At 43.1% G+C, this 15,641-nt stretch overlaps 1 protein-coding gene across 11 annotated transcripts in view; it reads left to right on the top strand.

The window, feature by feature from the left end:
* ST6GALNAC3 (ST6 N-acetylgalactosaminide alpha-2,6-sialyltransferase 3) overlaps window positions 1-15,641 on the top strand; it is a 602,379-nt gene that overhangs the window by 97,046 nt on the left and 489,692 nt on the right. The window contains exon 2 of one of the 11 annotated variants that reach the window (XM_073788234.1): window positions 3,159-3,431. The exons of the other annotated variants lie outside the window; for them this stretch is intronic. The gene's annotated coding sequence lies outside the window, so the exon portion shown is untranslated. The remainder of the gene's footprint in view (window positions 1-3,158; window positions 3,432-15,641) is intronic. 11 annotated transcript variants of the gene reach the window in all.

Raw genomic sequence — 15,641 nt, 5'->3', positions numbered from 1 at the left:
GCTCTGAGGCACAGGCCTTTGGGGTTGGCCTGGCCAGGATGGGGACCCAGTTGGGAAAGCAGTGAAATTAAGGTAGTTTGAGAATATCATGGTTCCTGTAAAAGAAGTACCAGAAGATGAGAAAGAAGTACAGAGAAGAAGAAAGAGAGAAGTCAAAGACTTTTTTTTTTCCTTAAAAATATTCTCCTTAGGGCTTCCCTGGTGGCGCAGTGGTTGAGAGTCCGCCTGCCGATGCAGGGGACATGGGTTCGTGCCCCGGTCCGGGAAGATCCCACATGCCAGGAAGCGGCTGGGCCCGTGAGCCATGGCTGCTGAGCCTGCGCGTCTGGAGCCTGTGCTCCGCAACGGGAGAGGCCACAACAGTGAGAGGGCCACGTACCGCAAAAAAAAAAAAAAAAAAAAAAATTCTCCTTAGGTCTATGCCACGAAAAGAAGGAGGAAAATTTCTTTTCCCCCTGTTAGCCACATTACCCCTTGGCCACTGTTCCAGAGCTCGTGACAGACTGTTTGTCCTATACTTTGTTTCTAATGTGGATGAAATAATTTTTGTGTGATCTTTTAAAAACGAAGATCCCAATCACATTGCTTCTCCAGAAAAAATACTTCTTACGTTACTAACTTTGGGAACATAAGTTATTGGTCATTTGGGAAACTACTTATCCTTTTATTTTTCCAATTTAAACATTAACCAAGGCAATCTAAGCTTTGCCTTTTTTTCTCTTGGGTAACTTGATTCCCCAATTATAAATAATGATTATTTAATGTCTGTTAATTCTATCGCAGTTTAGGGTGAATTCTAATTAGCCGTTTCCCTAAGATATGTGGTTTGTGGCTTGAAAGGTTTTCTAATGCCTTTCCACCCTAGAACTAATGACTCAGAACCAAGAAAGACTGACACAGAGCTTCATCTTATGCTGGGGCTGCAAATGCTCCAGAGGGTGCCTACACCTCTTGCAGCCTTGCTGCCACATGGCAAATAACACCCTTATTAGGTGTTCCCATTAGGGTGGAAAGGCCACCAAGCTGGTCTCAGTATCGTTCCTGCTCTGCATTGTGCCCAGAAGGCTTGGTTTGACTTACAGGATGCTCATTTCTGGGAGGTCACAAGCACTGTTTCTTCACTGGAGTCCTAGATAGTCATTTTTCCTAGTGCTTTAAAAAGGTTAAAATGTGGTTTTATGGATAGTCATCACCCAGATTTTTGTGAAAGCGTCCCTAATCCTAATTAATGGTATAAAAAGATTCAGAGAGCGTAAAGAAAGATATCTGTGGCTTCTAATTCAAATTAGGCTAACTGTAGTGCTTGGTCACCCATTGTCTTAGTCTGTTGAGGCTGCCATAACAAACTACCATAGACTGTGTGACTTATAAACAACAGAAATTTATTTCTGGGCTTCCCTGGTGGCGCAGTGGTTAAGAATCTGCCTGCTAATGCAGGGGACACGGCTTTGAGCCCTGGTCTGGGAAGATCCCACATGCTGCGGAGCAACGAAGCCCGTGAGCCACAACTACTGAGCCTGTGCGTCTGGAGCCTGTGCTTCGCAATGGGAGAGGCCGTGACAGTGAGAGGCCCATGCACTGCAATGAAGAGTGGCCCCTGCTCACCACAGCTGGAGAAAGCCCTCGCCAGAAATGAAGACCCAACACAGCCAAAAATAAAATAAATAAATAAATAAATTTATTTAAAAAAGAAAAGAAATTTATTTCTCACAGTTCTGGAGGCTGGAAGTCTGAGATCAGGGTTCTGATGTCACATTCTGGTAAGAGCCCTCTTACAATTTACAGACTGCTGACTTCTCGTTGTATCCTCACATGGCAGAAAGAGGACAAGCTTGCTCTTTGGCATCTTTTTACAAGGGCACTAATCCAGTTCATGAGGGCACCACCAGCAGAATAGGGATTAGGTTAGATTTCAACACATGAAATTTTGAAGGACATAAACATTCATAACACCCACCAGCTTTGGTATGTAGATGCTCGGAGATTAAACATGACTTTCTGGAACAAAATAACAGTTCTTTCCTGAGCATAATGTATAAACTGGGCTTAAAATATAAGTTGATTCATAAAAAAGTTGGTCCTAATTTTACCCTATATAAGAATGAAACATCATTCAGAGTATTTAAAGAATGGGGAATTCTGTTCAGTAGAATTTTTTGATTGAGTTAAACAGAGGAAGGTAGGGAGTTATTGTTTAATGAGGACAGAGGTTCAGCTGTGCAAAATGAAAAGGGATGGTGGTGATGTTTGCATAACAGTGTGAATGTGTTTAATATCACTGAACTGTATACTTAACAATGGTTGAGGTGGTATATTTTATGTTATGTGTTTTTTTTTTTTTTTTTTTTTTTGCGGTACGCGGGCCTCTCGCTGTTGCGGTCCCTCCCGTTGCGGAGCACAGGCTCCGGACGCACAGGCTCAGCAGCCATGGTTCACGGGCCCAGCCACTCCGCGGCATGTGGGATCCTCCCGGACCGGGGCACGAACCCGTGTCCCCTGCATCGGCAGGCGGACTCGCAACCACTGCGCCACCAGGGAAGCCCCTATGTTATGTGTTTTTAAACAAAATTTTAAGAAAGAGTTAAATGGAAGTTTCCTTTTGGAGAGCTTTTCAGTCCACATTTTGATTTAGTAAATGTAGGAGATTAAATTTAACTGTGTGTGTACTGGCTGTTTGAGGGTCGTCATTATGCATGCAGCCCTCATTTTATAGGACTGGAGAGGCAGAATGTGTTTTGGATCTAGGACATGTTTGAGAAGGAGCTTAAAACTCCTTTATATTGTTGTGCATTCCTGTGATTTGCATTTCTGTCCTAAATGAGCAGAGAGAAAAATAAATTGGATCCCAATTAATTGGGTTCTAATTTATCAGTGTTTTAGGCTCTATATTAAAAGATCAGCCACCTAACGTAGTATTTAATCGTAACCAATTTTGTATGTAACCGCACAGGAGAAAAAGAGTTGAAGTGCAGCTTTCTTCCCATCCATGCTTTCCCTCGGCCATTGTGCTTTTGCGTTCTTGAGATTCAGTAAATTCTTTTGAAGGTCAGCTATGGCGCAGAGGAGAATTAATATTAAAATGCATTTAATAAATAAGCTGTCAGATGATTCTCTAAGATACCATAGCAGCTGAAAGTCTTCTCTCCTTTTTCTTTCAGGTCTCTGCGTACAGGGGGAATGATGGTTAATATAGAGTCTCTGTTGGCATCTCCTAATGGGCCTTCAGTAATCATTTCTATCACAGTGTTGCTCCATTGCTGTCATCAGCCTTGAGTGATGGAGCACTTTTCTCGCAGAATACAGCCCCTCCCTGGAAAGGAGGAAGCAGGAAGAGTCATCTATGTACCAGTGTAACAGGACGAGAATAGAAACAAAATCACAGATTTGGCAAAGAAGGCCTGCGTGCTGACCCCGTGTTCCTGGCAGTCTGAGTGGGTTTTTGGTCTTTGGTCTGAATTGTCATGATTATTTAATGTTAAACCTGCAGAGTGTTATGAGGCCATGATTTTGAACTCTGTGCCCTTCAGAGGGGCTCTCCTTAAGGCACAAGTGCAGGAAGATTAAACATTAATTAAAGTATCCAAAGTAACTACACAGGAGAAAAAAAATGTAAAGAAGCAGAAAAATAATTGGCCTCCCCACTAGAGAAAGTCATTTTTAAAAGAAAGGTCTTGTATTGCACTTTAGAGGTGGATGTAATAGGACTTCACTAGACCCAGAGGCATGAGTAATTTCTTGGTAGAGTATTCTGCCTCTGATTCCTCAAAAAAAAAAAAAAAAAAGGAAAAACTCAGCAGGTGCTGGACCATCTCAGGGGCCCTAATGGTATGGAGAGAAAGGAAACAAGAATGTGTTCAAGTTGTAAGTTGTAATTGTCCTTGATGTTTATTGAGAACCCATGGAGGGGTGGGGGAAGGGCTTCCCAAGCCGGACTGAATGGCTTTCCTCCCTGTAGATTCCAATTCAGTGTTTTGGATGTAGACCTAGGAGTCTGTATTTCCAAAAGATTTTTGGTACACAGCATGGTTTGAAAACTACTGGTCAAGGTCAATAGTTTTAATTAAAATGAGAGAGGGTGGTAGGACAGAGGGAAATTGACACAGAGAAAGAGGGAGAATAAGCTTTGGAACCCTTTGTTCAAATATCTGAGGAAGAGGAACATGTAATCAGTCCAAAGCAGAACTGTGCTGGCTGAATTGGAGGCAGGAGACCTGTCTTCCTTTCCAAGGTCTGAGCAAGGGAGATTTAATCCTCATGCATTGGCCTGTGTGCTGTCATTTCCTTCCTCCCTGTCTGCTGCTGCCACCTTCAGCCTCTCTCGGCTGCTTCATCCCTGTGTGTCAACTCTACATGCACATGCTCTTGTTTTGCCCTTTCCGCTATCTCTCCTGGGTCCTGTCCGTTTTCTGTCTTGGCTCAGTGCGCTCACAAGTGAGCCTTCAACATGACACCTGTCTGCTTCCCCGTAGTACCAGAACCTCCACTTTCCATGTAGGCAGGGGCAGCCTGGTGGACAGGACTGGACACTCAAGGTGGGTCTGAATTGAATTCCAAACTCATTTTGATAGATGGTGCACTTTGTGAAACGGCATGATGATTTCAAGAGAGCATGGACTTTGAAGGCTGATAGATTTTCTGTAGGCTTCTTTTCAATAAATGGCCCAATGCCTTTCCATTTGCTAAGGGCAAAATCCTTGGAGTCGGGCTTCCCTGGTGGCGCAGTGGTAGAGAGTCCGCCTGCTGATGCAGGGGACACGGGTTCGTGCCCCGGTCCGGGAAGATCCCACATGCTGCAGAGCGGCTGGGCCCATGAGCCATGGCCGCTGAGCCTGCGCGTCCGGAGCCTGTGCTCCGCGACGGGAGAGCCCACAACAGTGAGAGGCCCGCGTACTGCAAAAAAAAAAAAAAAAAAAAAAATCCTTGGAGTCATCCTAACTCCTTTCTGTCTTTTACACCCCACACGTAAATAGTGAATTCTTTCAAATATATCCAGAAGCCATTTATTCTCACTATCTCTATAGTTTTTTTTTATTTTTTATTTTATATTGGAATATAGTTGATTTACAGTGTTGTGTTAGTTTCAGTTATACAGCAAAGTGATTCAGTTATACATATACATATATCTATTGTTTTTCAGATTCTTTTCCCATTTAGGCTATTACAGAGCATTGAGTAGAGTTCCCTGTGCTATACAGTAGGTCCTTGTTGATTATCTATTTTATATATAGTAGTGTGTATTTGTTAATCCCAACCTCCTAATTTATCCCTCCCCCCATCTTTCCCCTTTGGTAACCAGAAGTTTGTTTTCTAAGTCTGTGAGTCAGTTTCTGTTTTGTAAATAAGTTCATCTGTATCATATCTTAGATTCCACATATAAGTGATATCATATGATATTTGTCTTTCTCTGTCTGACTTACTTCACTTAGTAAGATGATCTCTAGGTCCATCCATGTTGCCGCTTTCTTTTTTTTTTTTTTTTTGCGGTACGGGGGCCTCTCACTGTTGCGGAGCACAGTGGCCTCTCCTGTTGCGGAGCACAGGCTCTGGACGCGCAGGCTCAGCGGCCATGGCTCATGGGCCCAGCCGCTCCACGGCATGTGGGATCTTCCCAGACCGGGGCACGAACCCGCGTCCCCTGCATCGGCAGGTGGACTCTCAACCACTGTGCCACCAGGGAAGCCCCCATTTTTTTATATACATATGTATATATATACACACCACATCTTCTTTATCTATTTTTCTGTTGATGGACACTTAGGTTGCTTCCATGTCTTGGCTGTTGCAAATTCACCATCTCTATTGTTAACATTTGGTCCAAACCACCATCACCTGTTGTCTGGATTATTGCCACAGTCTCCTAACTGATCTCACAGCTTCTGCCCTTGTTCCTAGAGTCTTTTCCCAACGCAGCAATCATAGTGATCCTTGCACATATTACTTAGGCCCTCTCTTCTTTGCTCAGAAGTCTTCCCTCTCAGAGTCAGAGCCAAAGACTTTATAGTGTCCTCCAAGACCCTCCATGATGCGGTTTTCCCAACTCAGTTTCTCTCACCTCATCGAAGGACTTATTTGTCCTTTGATCACTCTGCTCTAGCCATAATTTCCTCCTTGCTGTTTCTCATTTGGCCAAGCACATTCCTGCCTCTGGGTCACTGCCCTTGTTTCCTCTGCCTGAAGCGTTTTTAAATGAAATATTTGTACGGTTCCCTCACTTTCCTTCAAGTCTACTTAATTTTTGCCTTATTAGAGAGTCAGTTCTGGACCAGCTTATATAAAAATGGAACCCCCTGCTTTGTTTTTCTTCATAGCACATTTCATCACCTGACATTATGTTTATTTATTTTGTTTGTCAAGTGGTAGTAAATACAAGCCCTGTGAGGGCAGGGCCTTTGTTTTGCAGAAACATGGGGTTCTTTTGCAGAATAGAACTCATGCTTAAGTTTCCCAACAAAAGTGTCAGATCAAGTTTGCACTAAAAATATAATAGCTACTGTTATTGTTGTTAGTGTTGATTGAGGTTTGATTTAAAAGACTGAATTTATTCAGGTATGTGGTTGGATTTCAATGAAAGTGGGATCCAGGACGTGGCTCCAGTCCCATAGGATAGTGTTGGCTGCTTCTATTCCACTTCTCCTAGAAGAGTGTGGGCTACCTCCTGATGGTTCCTGGGCTTTTGCTTGAATGATCTTTGTGTAGGTAAGGACTTCCACAGGATAAGTTTTCCAGCTGTTCTTAAGCAAGTTATTAAAATTAAATACAACTACAGAATGGAGAATGTTCAACTTTTTCAATTACACAGGGTCTATGAAGGGTTTTTAATTATATAGGGTTCATTCTGTGTCCCCTTATGTTTAGTCAATATGCAGTATTTTAAGTGCTTTTATCATTCGTGTGTTGAGGAGGTAATATCCATGGTAACCAACTCTTTTCTACATTAGCCAAAAAGATATGGTTAGTGCTCCATTCTGTGAGAAACATGTATGCAGGTAGTTTGCTTATTAACCAGGTTTGGTGTCATCCACACGCTTAAAATGTTAATAATTACTAGCTATTAATATTGTAAATTTAGTTTAAATACTGTAAATGTCTGTTCTTCCAAGATTGAATGTTCAAATTAGAATTTCGTATAAGTATGTATAAATCATTTCAAATGGAAAAAAATGAATGCAAATCAGAGACCAGCTGGGAGGGAGATTTGCATGATTATTTTAATGTTACGACAGAACACGAACACCCAGAAATTCGAATCAGAATGCTTGTGTCTCATACCTGCGAGGGTTGCTGAATCTCTCTTATGTGGCCAAGTATCACCCTGTGTTATTTGCAGATCCTACTGATAGAAATTTGAGAGTCCAGGATCAAACTCACTCTGCCTATTTGTTTTCTCTGTAGCCTGGGTTTGAAGATTCAAATGGAATAAGCATTTTCACTATGTAAGCAGTGCTTAGCACTTACATTCGTGTTCCTTAGAATTGCTCCAAGGTTTTTCAAAAGATAAATCATGCCATTTGATTATTGGCAATCATTTGTCCACTCAGCACCCTGATGCAGAATGCCCTCTGTGTACTGAGCAGACACACTGAAATGAGAATAAAAGAGTAACAGCATGGCAATTTCTGCGAATGAGTCTAGACATAGCCTCTTCTGTAGCATGAAACTAGTATCCGGCTGATTGAGTCTTGTTGCAGATCATTGCTCATAAATGTGCTAAATCCTTTAGTGCTATTCATAAAGCTTCATAATGATGACTTCAAAGGAGTTTCTTTTCTTTTTAGAGATGTGATTAGCTCTCTGCTTTCAGTTTACACTGTGGCACTTGAAGTGTGCGTGTGTGTGTTTGTGTGTGTGTATGTGTAGGTATAATGTCCTCTGGCCTTTTTAGCAGTGATTCTCACTTTAATTATTCAGATGAATTGCTGATTAAAAATAAACTTCGATGGTCATGTTTATTTTTAAACATTGGGGATGATTCTGGTTTAAAAAGAGGGCTGGACAAGTATTTCTGAAAATTAATAAGTAAGGGTATCACTCCACATAAACAAAGTAATTTTTTAGGAGCAGAACACTTTATATATTGCTTGATGCTTTAGTCTGGTGTGGTATTTGAAGAGCATAAAGTTATAACATAGATTTTAATTTTAATGGGAGAGTTATAATACCCTCATAATTTTTTTTTTTTTTTTGCTTCTCATTACCTTTTACAACCTATGAATTACCTAAAACAACTTCAGTCATTTGAATTTTGACTTGCTACTTATTTTCCTATGAGCTAAATCGTCGTTTGAGAAATGGAGTCTATATTTATGGTATTGGTGTCTAAGGCTAGACGTGAGGAATATTACAGGGTTTGCAGACGCTGGCGTGTGTAACGCAGTTCTAATGCTATCTGTTTGGGGCTTTGTTCAATATATGATTATGGAGAAGAATAGAAAAGAATGACAATGAAGTAGTAGTTACTGTCAGTCTTGTGGTAATATAATGAGAATTTAGGAGACGTTTCTGTACCCTGGTTTAGCTCTACTATTTTAGACTTGTCTGGAGGACATTTTGTATGATTTATTGTAAGCTTATTTCTCCAGTTCATTTATTTGTTGATATATTATTACATTATTCTTTACCTAAAAAAAAAAAAGGTCAGCACAAAACTTCAAGTCTTATTGTCCTTTTTGTTGTTGCTGCTGTAGCTGACTTCTGTAATAAATTTCAGAAATGGCATTTTTAGGGGGTGGGTAGAGACAAGTAATAACTATATGTTCATATATACTTCATATATATTATTGAATATATGTTATATATATATGTATTGAAAGGGTGGAGACAAGGAATGTTTATACGTCCATATATACGTTATTGACTATGTTATATATGCTGCTGAAACCTCGGGGCATTGTCACATACTACGTATACATCAGTACATGGTTCAGTGTATGCATCCGTATACAATTGTAACTATGGGTATTGTTTAGTGTTTAGTCTCTCTTGTTTCTCTTCCCACGTCTCCTCTCCCTCTTCACTCTGAGCCCATCCAAGTAACCCATTTGAATAACTATTTTTATAATCTTTCATAATTTTCTGCCTTTAGCTCATTTCCAGTCATTAACCGTGTTATATGATCATCCCTTATGTGAGCAAAATGCATCTCCACAGGAGTATTTCTCTACGAAAACTGTTTCTGCTTCATTATAGATAAGCTAGCTTATCCAGGTCACAAAGCTCAGGAAGTTCTAGCTTTTCCAGGTTTGCCCAGGGCAAAAACTAGAAATACAGAGTTGACCGTTGACCCTTGGAGAAAGGTCACTGGGAGCAAACCAACTAATGAGAGGCGTCAGCGGGAACTGATGCTGTTTGGAGTTGGGCTGGAAATTAGGGCTCACTCTAGGGAGGTCATTTGCGTTGTGGCAGATCAGAGGATGCTTTGTCGCCCAAAATGGGTTGTGTTGGCCTGGTTGGGGGGTCTCCTTTAGACATGGTTATCGGGGTGGGGGGGAGAGTTCTTATGTATCCAACTGTCTTACTGTGAGTTAAAAGGTTTGCAGGTGAGGATTTGCTCCAATTTTCTTCTCACACTCTCCAGCTGAGCACAGCCGTGCTCCTGTCCCTGTTGAGGAATAATAACGATAATGATCCTGATCGTGTTCTGAGAGCAGCAGGGACCATTTCCGGACCACCAAGTGCTCTCCTCTGCACTAATTGCTTTAAAGCAGCGCGTCTTTTCTTGGGGCCTCTCACTGTTGTGGCCTCTCCCGTTGCGGAGCACAGGCTCCGGACGCGCAGGCTCAGTGGCCGTGGCTCACGGGCCCAGCCGCCTCGCGGCATGTGGGATTTTCCCAGACCGGGGCACGAACCCGTGTCCCCTGCCTCGGCAGGCGGACTCTCCACCACTGCGCCACCAGGGAAGCCCCGAAAGCAGCACGTCTTTTAACCCTCATCACAACCCTGTGAGCTACGGATGACCCATTATCTCCACTTTACAGATGGGGAAACAGGATCAGAGAGGTAAAGTCACTAGCAGACGGTCACCAGGCTAGTCAGTGGTAGAGCTAAGACTTAAATCTAGGACTGCAGTGCTTCCTAACCCAAGCCAGTGTTGTTCTGTGCTTCTGCTTCTCTTTTTTTTGTGTGTGCTACGCGGGCTTCTCACTGTTGTGGCCTCTCCCGTTGCGGAGCACAGGCTCCGGACGCGCAGGCTCAGTGGCCGTGGCTCACGGGCCCAGCCGCTCCGCGGCATGTGGGATCTTCCCGGACCGGGGCGCGAACCCGTGTGCCCTGCCTCGGCAGGCGGACTCTCAACCACTGCGCCACCAGGGAAGCCCACTTCTGCTTCTCTTAATGCCTGACTTTGAGTTCAGTTCAAAAAATACCTCCTTTGTCCTTCCTGTGGGCCCGCAGGGACTGTAGCCGGTACTGCAGAATCAGAGATGACCAAGACATGGGCCTTGCATGGGAAGGCTCACAAATGAGTGGAGGGAGACTGACACGTAAATCATTTTACTGTAACATAACTGAGTAGCGCTAGAATGTAAGTAAGCTCCAAGAAGAGAGGCCTTTTCTTTGTTTCATTCCAAAGCACTTAAAGCAGTGCGTGGGACATAGCAGGCACTCAAATGCATGTATGCATGTGTCATGGAGGGAAGCATTTTTTGCCTTGTCTGGGGTTTTCATTTGTGCTCTCACTCTGAACCCTACTCCTGGCTCCGGATCCCTAGATAGCTTTGCCCACGAGCTCCTAGAACACTCTGCTGCCCTTATAATTCATCCCACAAATGCTTTATGGAGCACATACTATGTTCTAGGTATTGCTTTGCCATTAGGGACATAAGGGTGGACAGACCAGGCACAGGCTCTGTCCTCATGGAGGAATGCTCTTACACTCAGACAATCCGAATTCAGATCAGCTCCTCGCTCACACATGGTCCTCTGCCACCCACCATCACTGTGTCATCAGCAGGATTGATTCTTAATGGCAGAGAAAAGACCCACATACCCCAACTCTGACTTGACCAGGTGCCACACCCAATGAGTTTCTCTGTAAAGACCTCCTGCCGTGGATTCTCAGGTGAAATCTACTTCTTTGTTCACATGACATTGTCTATGGAGGAAAGAAGCAAACAGGTCAAAATAAACCCATTGACCATTGGGAAGATAAAGATCTTTAACATGTATGAGCCCCCTACTATGTGCCTGGCAATGTTCTGGGCATTTCCTCCTTCATTTAATTTGCAAAGTAACCCTGAGAATACAGTGATGTTTTTTCTGTTTTTCCAGCTGAGGCCCGGTGAGGTTAGTGGGGTGTCCAGGCTCAGAGAGCAAGGCGGGGGGTTGAGTGAGGACGAGGAATGAAGCTCAGTCTCCCTGCAGACCTGCTTGTCTAGGACTGTGATACATTCCCAAGGCCTTGAGAAAGGATCAAGGAGAGCTGGAGAGCAAGCTGCCCTGTGGTGCCTATTGATATCAGTGTCCTGAAAATTGTACCTGTAGCTCATTGCCGCCATTGTCTGCTTTCTGCAGCCTCACTGGGGGCCTTCCTTGCGTTCCTCTGTAGATTTATGAGCTGGTACACAGTACCTCCACTCCACGGCAGTCTTTAGAGTTCCCCGAGGATTCTCGTAGAGATCACAATTATTTAGGCTCTAAATTACCCTTGTCCAGTTTTAAGCAGATGAGCAGTATTTTCACCCTGTAAACAATGATTCTTGAGGCTTATTGCTGCAATAATATCACATTTAGTTTCCAAGGAAACTGCATATCCATCCCTTCTCTCCATCTCTTCTCTCCCATTTCCTCAAGCCTGAGTTTTTTTTAAACTCAAAATGTGCCGTTTTAACCTCCTGCTATTGTTAAAGTTTTAGTTCCGGCACCAGTTCCTAAGAAATTACAGTTTTCCTTCTGATGTTCTTAATGTTTTGGATGCTTCTCTACAGAGTAGCCGTGCATTCTAAATGGCACTGAAACAAATTATTGCCTTCATAATGACACACAATAGATCAAAGTATCACACTTCAGAGTCACAGCTTCTTTAGCCAAAACACCCTGGTTGTTTTGCATCCTGCAGTTCTATAATTGCTTACTTGATATTCTGTTGTGAGGCCCAGGAAGAAAGGAAAGGTTAGGCTATGATATATATGTATATTTTACTCTCAGTATGTATGTATATTCCAGTTAACTGGATAGGTTCAATAAATTTGCAACTTCCAGATAAATTAATCCTTGGATCTAGGCATCACTTTTTGTAAGTTATGCTACTGGTGACTAAAAAATATCCTTGGACATTGTATAAACCACTGAATTTGTTACTACGAAAGGCAAAGAAGTATGTACTTACTTTGTAATCCTGCTGGAAGGCAGGGGGTAGCCACACAGTGCCATAGGACGTCAGCATGGAGACCCATTGCTTAGGCATTTGAGCTATGTTGATTGAAACCTCTCTCCTGACTCTTCAGTTTCCCTACCCTACACACACACACACACACACACACACACACACACACACACACACACACTCACCTCCCCTTATAGAAAACAGCAGTGAACAGCCCTGTGTTTACAGAGACCCACTCGTGGCAGTATCCGCATGTCTGCAGCCGCTAACTTCCATTCACTGGGTCCATCCTGGGGGTTGCCTTGAGCCTTCATGCTTCCCTGCATTCTCTGAGCTTTTCATACAGAGATCTACACCTTAGGAGTTTTTTTTTTTCTTAAAATTGCTCTGAGACTTAGCTCTTGGAGAATTTGGAAATTGGGGTCTGATCTGTCTTCAAAGAAATGAGCAGTAATTAACAGCCTATGAGTGGATACTAGTAGAGTCAGAAATAATCTGTATGGGTTTTGCAGGTAAGAGCAAAAGTGATTATTACTGTGCTTTTGGGATTTGGAAGGAATTAGTTCATGTAGGGTTAGAATTGTGAAGTCTGCGAAGGGATTGCTATATGTGGGAAATTGATCTTTCATTTACCTAGTCTTTCAAGCACTTGGAACTGCCTGGGCTTCTTACCAGGTACTAGCTTCTGGTAGGCAGCAAGTCCAGAGCCAACCTCTCCAGAAGAGTTGGATGGGGCTAAGAGGGTGTAACCCTCTGCCCCCTCTCCCCAAAGGAGAATGGGAAAGGGAGTTTCCTTAAGGGATCCTGGCTTTGCCAGAGTGTATGATCTGATGGGAGAATTTGTTCTTCTACTGGAAGAATACACTTCTTGTGCCCATCTTCATACAGGTAAGTTCTTAAATTATTTTCTTACAGCAAAGCAACTTGTACTTTTTTGCCGTTGTTTGTCACCACCACCCGTGTGCTAAGCCTACAACTTCCAGAAACCCAGAGAACAGCCATGGGTGCATAGGACCTCTCTGGCTGTTTTGTATCCATTTCTGTATGCAGTCACCATGGGCTTCTTGCTGTCCCCTTTTTGTTCTGGGCTGGAGCCTACAGGTCAGTGGACAGTGGAGTGAAATGTGGATGGATTCAGATTCACTTTGTGATTAGTGAATTTAGGATTTTAAAATCTGAGATGAATACACCTTATGATGAGCCGTGACTAGAAGGACTACTCAGAGATCAAAAGCCTGCAAAGAGTAAATCCAACAACAACAAAAAATAGCCTAGCGTTTGAAATTCCCTAATTTTAAATGGAAATGCCAGCTTCATTTGCAATTAGATTTGTCCCCTCACCCCACGTGGAATTGGAGAGAGAAAGGCTCTTGGGGGAAGTATAAGTAGCGCAAGTGGAGAGTGAAAGGGCAGAGACAGGTGAAGGGCAGGGCCCAGCTGCAGCTGGTGAAGGGTCTTCTGGTCTAGGCTAAGGAGCTGGAGTATCATCTGGGAGGCTTGAAGGGACCCTGGAGGGGTGTCAAGCGGGGGCTGGCATTGTGAGAACCTGACCCCGAGCCTGGCTGGAGGCATGAGTTTCTAAGTCCTTGGATCATAGAATGTGAATTCTGAGAGTTCTGTTGTGGCAGATAAAGGAAAGTTTATCTGATGATGCTCTTTTCCTTATCAGAACCTTCTGACTTTGGGGTAGAGCTTAACAATCCTTGCTTTAAGACAACTCATTGTGTCTAATTGGTAATCAATGCAACAAAAGTATTGTAGTTACTCATGACATTTCTCCCATATAGTAATTTATGCTTGTTTGTCCATGACTGTTCTGTGATAGGGATAGGACCCAAGGACTGTATTATCTGCGTCTGCACTAATAGATCGGGGGGTAACATACAATGAGAGTCAGGATCAGAGACAGGAAGGAAAGATTTTTGCAAAGCAGCACAAAGTTGTTAGAAGAGTACACAGTAGCACCTTTCTTCAGGGAAAGGCAATCCCTGTTGAGGCATAGCCAGTTGGGGAAGAACGCTCTTGCCTTAGAGAAAAATGCACAGTAAAAGAAGCTTTCAGCCTAGTCACTTCATGCTGCTTTGAAATGGTTGCTCTTTCTTTCTTGTAAGCTTTGGGACATATGCCCAGCTGTTGGAGGGATTTAGCTTATATTATATCAAAACATAAAACCAAGCAAAGCAAACAAAACAGCACCCCCCCCCCCCACACACACAGGTAAATACAAATAAAATTATTTGGTGAGGTAATTTCTTAAGAATTTCAGCTAGATGCGCAGAAGTGGTTCATGCCTCTGGTTCACAAGGGCTTCAGGCATTTAACCACCCTTGTTGATCAGATTTGTAAAATAATGGTTCCGTCATTTGTCGAAAAACTTTATTTGCTATTCAGCATATTTGCTTATACACAGAGGTCCCCTTTTCTTGAGATAAAGCTTGTTAGTCATCCAGTCCAAACCCTGGCACCAATATACTGTTTGCCATTGTTCTTATGGATGTATATGTATATACACACACATATATATATACATCTACATAAATATATGCTATATAAGGGTGTGCTATATTTATTTGAGGCCCGCAGGAGCAAGGGGCTCTTACTCAAAGGACATAAGGGAATAGAATCAGGCAGTTTTCCCAGAATCCCCTGAATCCCATTCAAAGATGAATGTTGGTTTCTAGTAGCAGAAACTAGAGTGTAGAAACTTACTTTTCAAAGTGTGGCCTGCAGACTAGCAGTGTCAGCATCACCTGGGAACTTGTTAGAAATTTAGAATCTCTGGTGCTTCCCCAGTATTACTGAATCAGAATCTGCAACTCACCATGCTCCTCAGTTGATTGTGCATTAAAGTTTGAGAAGCACTGGTGTGGCCTACTCTTTCAGGAAGCTTGGCTGTGCAGAAAGTAGAGTAGATGTGGAGGGGGCCCTAGCTAAACTGGAGCATAGACTCACGGCATTTTTTTAAAAATTTGGACAAACCTCGAGTATGTATGTCCCTGTAGAAAAGGAGACGTCTAGGAATGCGAGGTTTCAGAGAAAGGAGAGAAGTGGCTGAGGTTCTTGGGGGAGCTGGAGGAACAGAGGTGCAGGTACAGGTGGGAGATTAGGTTGACCTGGGTGAGTGACACTTTGTTCTTTTGAGATGGGAGGGAGAGAGGAAAGGGTGGAGGTGCATGTAAATTAGCTTGTATGTTGAGGAAGAATTAGGGAAGTTGAGAATAGTAAAAAATGATGACTTGCTTTTGCTAACAGTGGAGATGAGAGGTAAAGGGCAGGCCTGGTCATGGGACTTAAGGAAAGTCCCAGGGACCCTTGGAAGAAC

Source organism: Tursiops truncatus, chromosome 1, assembly GCF_011762595.2.
Source record: "Tursiops truncatus isolate mTurTru1 chromosome 1, mTurTru1.mat.Y, whole genome shotgun sequence".
Lineage (NCBI taxonomy): Eukaryota > Metazoa > Chordata > Mammalia > Artiodactyla > Delphinidae > Tursiops > Tursiops truncatus.
Note: the sequence above shows the minus strand (reverse complement) of the source record. Positions and strands in the feature narration are given on the sequence as shown.